The sequence below is a fragment of the Medicago truncatula genome, chromosome 1, assembly GCF_003473485.1.
Source record: "Medicago truncatula cultivar Jemalong A17 chromosome 1, MtrunA17r5.0-ANR, whole genome shotgun sequence".
NCBI lineage: Eukaryota > Viridiplantae > Streptophyta > Magnoliopsida > Fabales > Fabaceae > Medicago > Medicago truncatula.
This window is the reverse complement of record NC_053042.1, coordinates 17,767,689-17,777,073: the sequence shown is the minus strand read 5'-3', so window position 1 is coordinate 17,777,073 and position 9,385 is coordinate 17,767,689. Positions and strand designations below refer to the sequence as shown.

Here is a 9,385-nt window from a genome sequence, read left to right as displayed (position 1 = left end):
CATGGAGTTGCATTGCATGGTCAGTTGTATGTAGATATACACAAGTAGGTCCATTGCATATGCATAAAACAGCGGTGAGGGCTTCGGTCCTGGAGTACTAGTTGCTCAACAGCGGTGAGGGCTTCGGTCCTGATGAATGCTTTAACCATTCAAAAGCGGTGAGGGCTCCGGTCCTGATTGGTACAACATTCATAATTGCATTTCATTAAGAAGTCTAAGATGGTGTCTTAGCAGTGGTCATGTCATTTGCATGAGTCTTGGTTGTTGTTCGGTTTTATCTGATGTTGATGTTGATGTTGAATATACATTTATTCATATATATTCATTGTGATCTTGATGTGTTGTTGATGTTATTGGTAATATGTACATTGTATACATACTTGCTAAATGGATTATTATGGTGATGTTGTTGTGGCTTGTGAATTAAATATTGATATTTACAAGATTAATATGTTTGAAGTAATAGGGTGTTAGATTCATTTGATGATTTTAATATCTATATTTATTGTTGTGAATCTCACCCCTTCTGCTTGAAAACGTTGCCCTTCCTATGGGTAACTTGCAAGTGATCCTGAGTAGTTGGTGGTGGCTCATTGTCGTGTCTAGGGCTCTGATACGTGGGATGGGAACATTTATATTATTTTATTGTTGTTTTCCTCCTATGTATCAATTTTTGGAACTTGTTGATGTGGCCCTTTCATTGGCTAACTTATTGTTGTTTAGGCTTAATGCCAAGATGTTGTTGGAGAATAAAACATTGTTGTTGTTATTGAAATGCAAACTTTCCGCTGCATAATTATTGAAGTTATGAATGATGTTGAATTAAATAGTTTTATTTTCTATTTAAGAATTTTGAATTTGCAATGTAGCATGCCCGTTTGTGGAATTACTCTGATGTTTATATGTTATTTTATTGCTTTGGGTAACGGGGTGTTACACTTCCTCCCTTCTCTTGGCTTTTTCTCCCTTTTTCCAAAAACTGATCGTACGTTCTGTTTTTCTAACTAGGTTTTCCCTATTTATATCTCTTCCATCTATCTTATCTTATTTCTCTTTCTCCCCCAAAACTCTCTAAAATTTCAAAACAACCCCTAAACTCAATATTTATTTTATTTTCAAATCTTATTTTATTAAACAATAAAATAAGTCACCACACCTCATAATTCACATAAAATCACATCAACTCATCTTAATCATATAAATCATCCAAATCATCTTAAATCATCATAAATCGCATATATCATATAAATATAATATAAACTCATCTAAATAAATTCTAGACTCGATTAAATAATTAAATAAATCGAAGCGGGCGTTACATACCAGCCCTACGCCTGGGAGCCTGAAATACACACTCCACATCCGCCTGTTGCCGATGCTCTCTCCTAATGGATGCGTGCATAACTAAGTTATCACCTCTTCTGTAACATGCATATTAGGGTAACACATAATCAACATAAAAGGCACAAAATAGAAAAAAAAAATAAGACCAGTAAAAATCGGATTTTACATTCCGAACTTCAACAATCTAGTTCGAAAATGTAATCCGACAACTTCAGTGCACAAGAAAGAAATTGGCCAAATTAACTTGCATGCATAAGGAATTCGAACTAACCTTCAATTCGGGGGAGAGAGAGAGAGAGAGAGAGATGGTTAAAAGTGAAACTATAAAATGGGAGGGGTGAACTTCCTTATATATACCGAAGAAGTTCAGATTACGTAATCCGGAATGTATTTCGTATTTTTCCGAATTATATAATCCGAATGGCATATTGATCATTTTTGCAGAGCGCGTGAGTATGGCATAGGGTGAGAAAAATAATACTCAAATTTTAATTTCTTTACTTTTGTTTTCTTTTATTCTCCAAAACCACATATAACAACCCATCCATCATCCTAATTTCTACACCCATACACCAATCCCAAAATTAATAAACATGATCAGATCTTCAAGCTACATCAAGAGATAAAGACAAAATCTAGATTTATATCAAGGATGTGAAGCAATCCAATCAATAAGGCATCCTTCTTCAAACAATCTTTTGAGCTTTTATTACTCATTCACTTTATTTACCTTTTCATGCTAAAACATTGAGGATAATGTCCAATTCAAATATGGAGTGGGGTACCTAATCTTGTTCTTCTTTAATCTATGTTTTCTTTTGTTTTTCTTACTTTGACTATTACAGTCAAGTTACTCATTTGCTTGAACATTTTGTTATAATATACTTGTAATTTTAATTCTTGTGTATGTGTGAATAGATGGTAAGTAAATTTTTATCTGATGAACCAACTCCATGCTTGAGAAGTTAGCCCTACAAATGTGAGATTTCGAGTCATTATATGTCCTTGAACAAAACCAAAAAAAAAAAAAATCAAAATATCTCCCTTTCTCCATGTTTCGAGTGAAATCTCTCATTGATTGATGTTCCTCTAGAATTTTACTTGTAACCTTTTTGAAGCTATTTTCTTGTGAAGCATGTATAATGAAAATGAAGCACTTTAAAGAGTGCTTTTTTTATTCATGTTTGCTTCCACAAGAGAAATAGTAGAAAAGTAGGTTTATTGTCAACCCTATAGCAGGACTTATTCGCTGATAAACAATTTAGTGAGACTCAATTACATTTTTCTAAAATGAGTGATTTTGTGAGGTGAGTGCCCATTTCTGTTGAGAATTTGTGACTTAGAGAGCCTAAGACTCTAACTTGAAACTTAAGTTGGTGGTCCCTTGATTTTTGACTTTGCCCTATGCTTACACATGCATTTGAATTTTGTTCTTATTAATTTTTATGTTTGCTTGTTCCTAATATTTCATACCGAAACAATTGCTTGAGGACAAACAATGTTTCATGCATGGGGCGTTTGATGACATTTTTTTATACGTATTTTATGCATAGAATTTCTATGGTACACTTACAATTTTGAGTGTACCAGTACTCTTGTTTCACAAAATATATAAATTAACGATCACTTTAATGAAATAAAAAGGTATTTGTCAATATTTATATTTTAGAAAACATCATTTCATAAGAAAAACAATCATTTCATTGTTTATAAGGATCATATTAAAAAATTTACATTTTCTCATAAAAAATAATCAATATTCATTGTTATGAGTAATAAAAATTCTTAAAAATTAAATTTTATTTCGTCGAAACTTTTGGTAAATAAAATTTAATTATCTTAGTTGTCAATGATAGAAAATAATTATTTTTCTTCAAAAAAACAACTCATTTATTATTAATTTTACGACTTGGTGTACCGATACACCCAAATTTATTGGATGTACCATAGAATTTGTCTTTAAGTAATTATTAGTTTTTATTATACTTTTAGAATTACTTTACTACTTTTTATCTATTTTCCAATAAATAGATATGGTCAAGAGATTTTGAAGAATTGATGAAGAAATAGTGGTAGACATGAATTTGATGAACTCTTTATGGCCAATGAATCAAATAATGGTAATGGAGTGCTTTTTCAATACATTGGATGTGGAAATTCATCGTAAAACTATTTAAATTCGCAACACTTGGCAGAAACTGTCACCATAACTCATGGAATTTGTAAAATCAAAAGGAGGCTAAAGTCATACTCCCTCTGTCGTTATATCTAAACACTTTTTTATTAGAGGTAAATGATACTTACATACAGAGACAGAGGGAGTAGTTGGTTACGTCCACCTGTGGCCAATCACTACGGTCATAGTCTACCATCAACACTAAAATTATATGTTTTACTTTGTCTATTTGAATGGTTTTGTAGAATTAGGTGTAGTTAAGTCTTGTGGCTAATGAATTTCACAAATTTAGAGTCTCTCTATCTTTGAATTGGTTAGTAATACTAGTATTTCTCATCATCACTTCATTGTAAAATCTTAGCATGATCTTGTATCTTGTTCTTTGCATTCAATAAGGTTTTAGTTTATTTACTTTTGTTTTTCTTTTATTTTTGCTCTAGGCCCATCACTATGATGAAACTAGGAGAAATTTTTGATACTCGCAAATCCCTATGCGAATGATCTTTTAATCACACGAGAAAATCGTGCACTTGCAGGCTTAATTATCACCTTACATCGAACGTTACATGCCCCTTATTGCTATTTTTTATATTAATTAATGTGACAAAAATGTTCATTTTACTACTGTTCCTTGGGTGATTTGAACTAAAAACATTGAGGTTACATAATTAAACTCTTACCACTAAGCTAGTACCTAATTTCTCTTTGTATTTTCATTTATTTGTTAAAAATTACAAATAAGTTTGTCTCACCAACACATACACAATTGTTTTGCAAGATTATTATAATTGTTTAAGTGAGTTATAATTTTTTTTTATGTATTTTAAAGGAGAGCAAAACATTGGAGGTTATTCAAAAAATAAAATGGAAGAGAAATGAAAATTGAAGTGCGATAAAAATCATAAGTGGAACAATTTATGACATAAATAAAAATTTATAGGAATATAGGTAACATAGAATATTTTTCAATCCCTCAAAAAAAAAAAAGAATATTTTTCAACTTAAATATTCAAGATATTATGAAGGCCTTGAATTGAAGGTCGCGGAGATTTATCCGAAATAAAGAGAGAAGAAAAAAATCTAAACATTATTCATTACATCCCTATTTCATAACTTTACAATCATATTATTTAGTACAAAATCACAATTATTTTTATGCTCCATGAAATTATAAAAGGAAGAAAATATAAATTATTGGGTTCCTACACAATTAATAAATAAAAACTTATGGAAATTTCTAGCAGAATCTTACGGGTACATTAACTCAAATACATTCACAATTACCTACCATTGTTTCCTCGATCATAACTGGCACAATCTTATTGCACCAATGTTTTTTAGGAGGCAAGCATATTTCCTGATCTTTACAATCAGAATTGTTTTGACATATAGAAAATGCTGTGATAAAAAAAAAATAGAATACAAGGATGTAACTAAAATGAGAAAAAATATTATGTAGGAAGGAACTAATAAATTTGAGTAAGATAGAAAATGGATTACCATTGGCGTTCATTGCAACAATAAATAGTGAAAGAAAGATAATCATAAGATAAATAAATTTGACAATTTCAGACATATTTTTTCCTCTTTAAATGTAAGAGATAGAATATATTTTTATCAATTTACAATATATAAAAATTATTTTTTACCTTACGTACATTAAATATTTTTCATATCTTATGAAGATGGTAACAACCTTCCTAAAATTAAAATCATTATTAAATGTCTCTTAAGTAAATCAATGTGTTGTTATTGTCCCTTTAGCCTACATAGTAAAGTGGTTATATAAAAATTTATAATTAAATTTCTCTTAAGTACATCAACACTATAAAAATACACTCTATTATAAAAATGCACTCTAACGTGTGTCTTAAAGATACTCTTTAAAGACTTTAAATAAATAAATTTGATTATATCAAGAAAAAAATACTATTACATTAATAAAAGTATTAAAATATGGTGTTAGAAAACTTTTTAGTTGTCAAAATAATTTTTGCCCAATTTAAGGCAGACCATAATGGGCTTTTTTGGGTTTACCTAGTTAGACAAAAAGTCGTATTAAAATTTGAAAATTGCTTTACTGACATTCATAACTTCACAATGACATATGAAAATTACATAAAAGCCTTCAGCGGTAGTTAACTGCCGTTGCGTTCTGTTATATGAACATAACAAACATAAAAGTTTCCAAAACTCCATTGTTGCGTTTTTGGATTTATCAGGTGCGTTTTTTAGCAAATATCAGCCATTCCGAGTCAATTTCAAGCAAAAAATCAAGTAAGTGTTTTGAATCCTATTACATTGATTTTTTGTTATTGAATTGTTAGATAATTTGTTTTGATTTCAAATAAGATTGACATATTGTTGTAAAATTGTTAGGAAATTATGGAATAATTTTTAGGATTAGTTTAGGTTTTGACGAATTATTGTAAAATTGTTACGACATGATGTAGGTTTTGATCGCCAATTTGTTTATATAGATATGTCTCAGAATGAGGAAGATGCTTGAATGTAGTGGCTTGTAATGCCTAGTTATTTTTTTGCTTTTTTTTTTTTTTTATGTTTTTTATATGTCGCGCGCATTTTGCTACATTTTCCTGGTGCTTTGAATAAAAATCGTGTTTTGACTAATTTCGATTAAAGTCGCGTTTTGAATAATTTCGATTAAAGTCGTTTTTTGAATAATTTCGATTAAAGTCGTGTTTAACTAATTAAATCTAACGTGAATTCGAATAATTAAAATTGCGTAATGAATAAATAAATTCGAAAAGTGAATAAATAAGATAATTATTGGATCATGCAAAACAACATGTATTATGCATAATCTACTATATATGTTATCACATTACATTACATTTGAAAATGTACCTTCCAACTACAATAATTGTCTAACCCCTGAATGAGGTAAATTCAAACTTGCTAAACAGCAGGACTCCAACATTCGTCTGACATTTCTATTTTTCCATTCGAAAGATTAAATTCTTGTTAGACTTCGTTTAAATAATGATATTCAAGTGTCAAAAGAATGAGGTGCATTCTTTGACACTTCAATACCTTCATTTAAACCAGCCTAACAAGAATTTAATCTTGTGAAAGGAACAATTGAAATGTCGGGCGAATGTTTGAGTCCTGCCGTTTAACAAGTTTGAATTACCTCATTCAAAGGAAGACAATTGTTGTAGTTGGAAGGTGCATTTCCATACCTAATGACGATCTTCTGGCGAAATTAAACTTTCGATGATATCTTCAGTTGATCTCATCAACGTTACACGTATATCGATCCACTGGAATATGGTGTGCTCCCAAAACATGTTCTTCACATTTTCGTCGTTCGCTAATTCCACCTAAGTGGATTATATTCTCCCCTCGTCGAGCGTTGGACGTTTATACCGAACATATTTCACCCTCTTTGCGTCTCTGGGGTTGACTCCTTGGTTGTATTCATTCAGTTGATCCTTGAGACCTCTTAACGTTACACCAAGGCACCGAACCTTCAGCCTCTGAGGTTCTCCGCCGTTGAAGTGTGCATGAACGTCGATCCACCCAGCCATTGTTTCAAATCTACACAATAAGAAATTAAAAATAATCAATGAAAAATTCATTCAAACATTTCATCAAACATTTGTAGTGGAAATTTTACATAAACCCTAAAAATCCTAAATAAACCCTAAAAAATTTATAAAATTCGAAAAAATATAAATTTAAGCAAATATAACTCCATTATAACAAGTATTCATAATATTTTTTTAATAGCATTTCAGATCTACAACATAACTATATTAAAAATAAATAAGTCAAACCCTAAAATTTTATAAATTTAAGCAATATAACTCCATTATAACAAGTATTCATAATATTTGTTGATAGCATTTCAGATCTACAACATAACTCTATTAAAAAAAATAAATCAAAAACTAAAAAATAAACTACAACGAAAATTATAAACATATAAACATATATACTAACTAAAAATTATGACAATAGCCTAAGTGATTACTTACTTGTGATTTAGTGGGAAATTTTTTGGATGATTTGGTAGAGTTTTTTTTAGAGAGAGAGTGAAAGAAAATTGAAATTTTGAGAGAGAGTGAGTGATGAAAGAGTGGCTGGATTCTGGCTACTGACTTGAATATGTTACGAACACAACGGTAGTTAACTACCGCTGAGGAAACCGACAGTTAACTTCTTCCGATTTGTAGAACGGTAGTTAACTATCACTGGAGATTTTAGGTAATTTTCATGTGTCAATATGACATTCTTGAAGTCAAGAGAAATATATATATATATATATATATATATATATATATATTTTTTTTTTTGTACAGAAACAAAATTAATTGGTATCATTACTCAAATGTTGTTCAATACATGGAGGATATAACTCAAAAATACGGTGACTAGCTCAAGAACATGCCGCCCTAGCTAAGGTATGAGCGACCATATTCGCTTGTCTCCTAATAAACTTCACCTTGAAGTTGGAATGTAAAGCTAAACTAGCAACAATACAAGAAACAATAGGCTGGAACTCCGAGTTACCACGACGAAGGGATGATAAGGCAATGACTAATGTGTTGGAACAAAATGTGTTTTACAATAAACCTTAATAGTTTTGATGATAACAAAGTATTAAAAATTGTCAATTGGATACGCTAATATTTGTTCAAAGTATACAGGACTGTAGACAAAATTTGATATCATAAATTGGTCCTGAAAGAACAAATAAAGAGCAAGAATATCAACAAAAAAGAGAAGCCTAAAGCATCTGAAGAAAACTGTGTCTGAAGTTATGAAGTGCTCCTGAAGACAAAGTGTCTTTGAAGTGATGACGTCATTAGAAGCAAAGTTCATCAGAAGCAAGTTCATCAGAAGCAAGTCTATCAGAAGCTGCATATCACCAGAAGCTACAGTTCATCAAAAGATGCAACCTGAAGTTTCAAATAGTTGTTTATTGGATTCAACCTCTTCTAAGAAAGCGAAAGACTAAAGGAAAGGTGGAAACAGTTCATTTGAAAGGCATTGGATGCTTGTCCTTCAAAGAGAGTTGACAAAGTACGAAGTGTACAACCACTACCTCCACTACTCTGTTTTTGTCTACGCTACAAGACAAGAAAAATAGCTCTGCCTGCAGAAATGTTCCTTCATGATAGGAATGGATTTGAACGTGATCCTTCATAGGACAACAACCAAATCAGGCAAAAGATCATTGGTGATTGATCAAGGTTTCACAACGACTCTATTGACGTGCTTAAAGATCTCAACGACTCTTTCACATCTCTATATAAAGGAGTGAAGACTTGAAGATCAAGAGACACGAGACAACAAGTAAAAAGCGCCCAAACTCTGCAAAATTTGTTTCACATAAATGCACTTAGAATTTCTGTGTTCATTTGATATATCTTAGAAATTCTTAAGTCTATAGAGTCTTTCATTTGCATTGTATTGTGAACACCACTGATTGTATATCAAGTGTTCAAACTCAAACAATTTTCTGTGTAATTCTATTTGAATAGAAGTCTCTTGCTTTAGTGCTTGAGCATAGGAAGTCTCTTGCTTTAGTGCTTGAGCAAGGAAGTCTCTTGCCTGCGTGCTTGAGCAATTTGAAGTCTCATACTAGGTGTAGTATTGAGCAGTTGTAATCAGTTGTGATTAAACTTAGTGAAACTCTCCTTGGAAGTGCAATGGGGACTCGACTACTTCCGGTTTGTGGAAGGAACCAGTATAATTGCATGTGTCTCTCTTTCTTCTCTCTTACTCTGTTTTACTCCGCTGCATATCCAATTTTAAACTGCACCTCAGAAGCAAGTCAATTGCCTCTGAAGTGTAATCACATCAGAAGTGTTTTCAAACAGCTTCTGAAGTGATCTC

General features: G+C 31.2%; 1 long non-coding RNA gene across 1 annotated transcript; it reads right to left on the bottom strand.

Moving 5' to 3' along the window:
• Nucleotides 1-4,580: 4,580 nt before the first annotated feature.
• On the bottom strand, nt 4,581-5,159 carry LOC25483037 (uncharacterized). Its single transcript, XR_003010469.2, has 2 exons — nt 5,021-5,159; nt 4,581-4,918 (listed from the first exon to the last, which is right to left on the bottom strand). It is a non-coding gene; the product is annotated as an uncharacterized lncRNA (long non-coding RNA).
• Nucleotides 5,160-9,385: the final 4,226 nt, after the last annotated feature.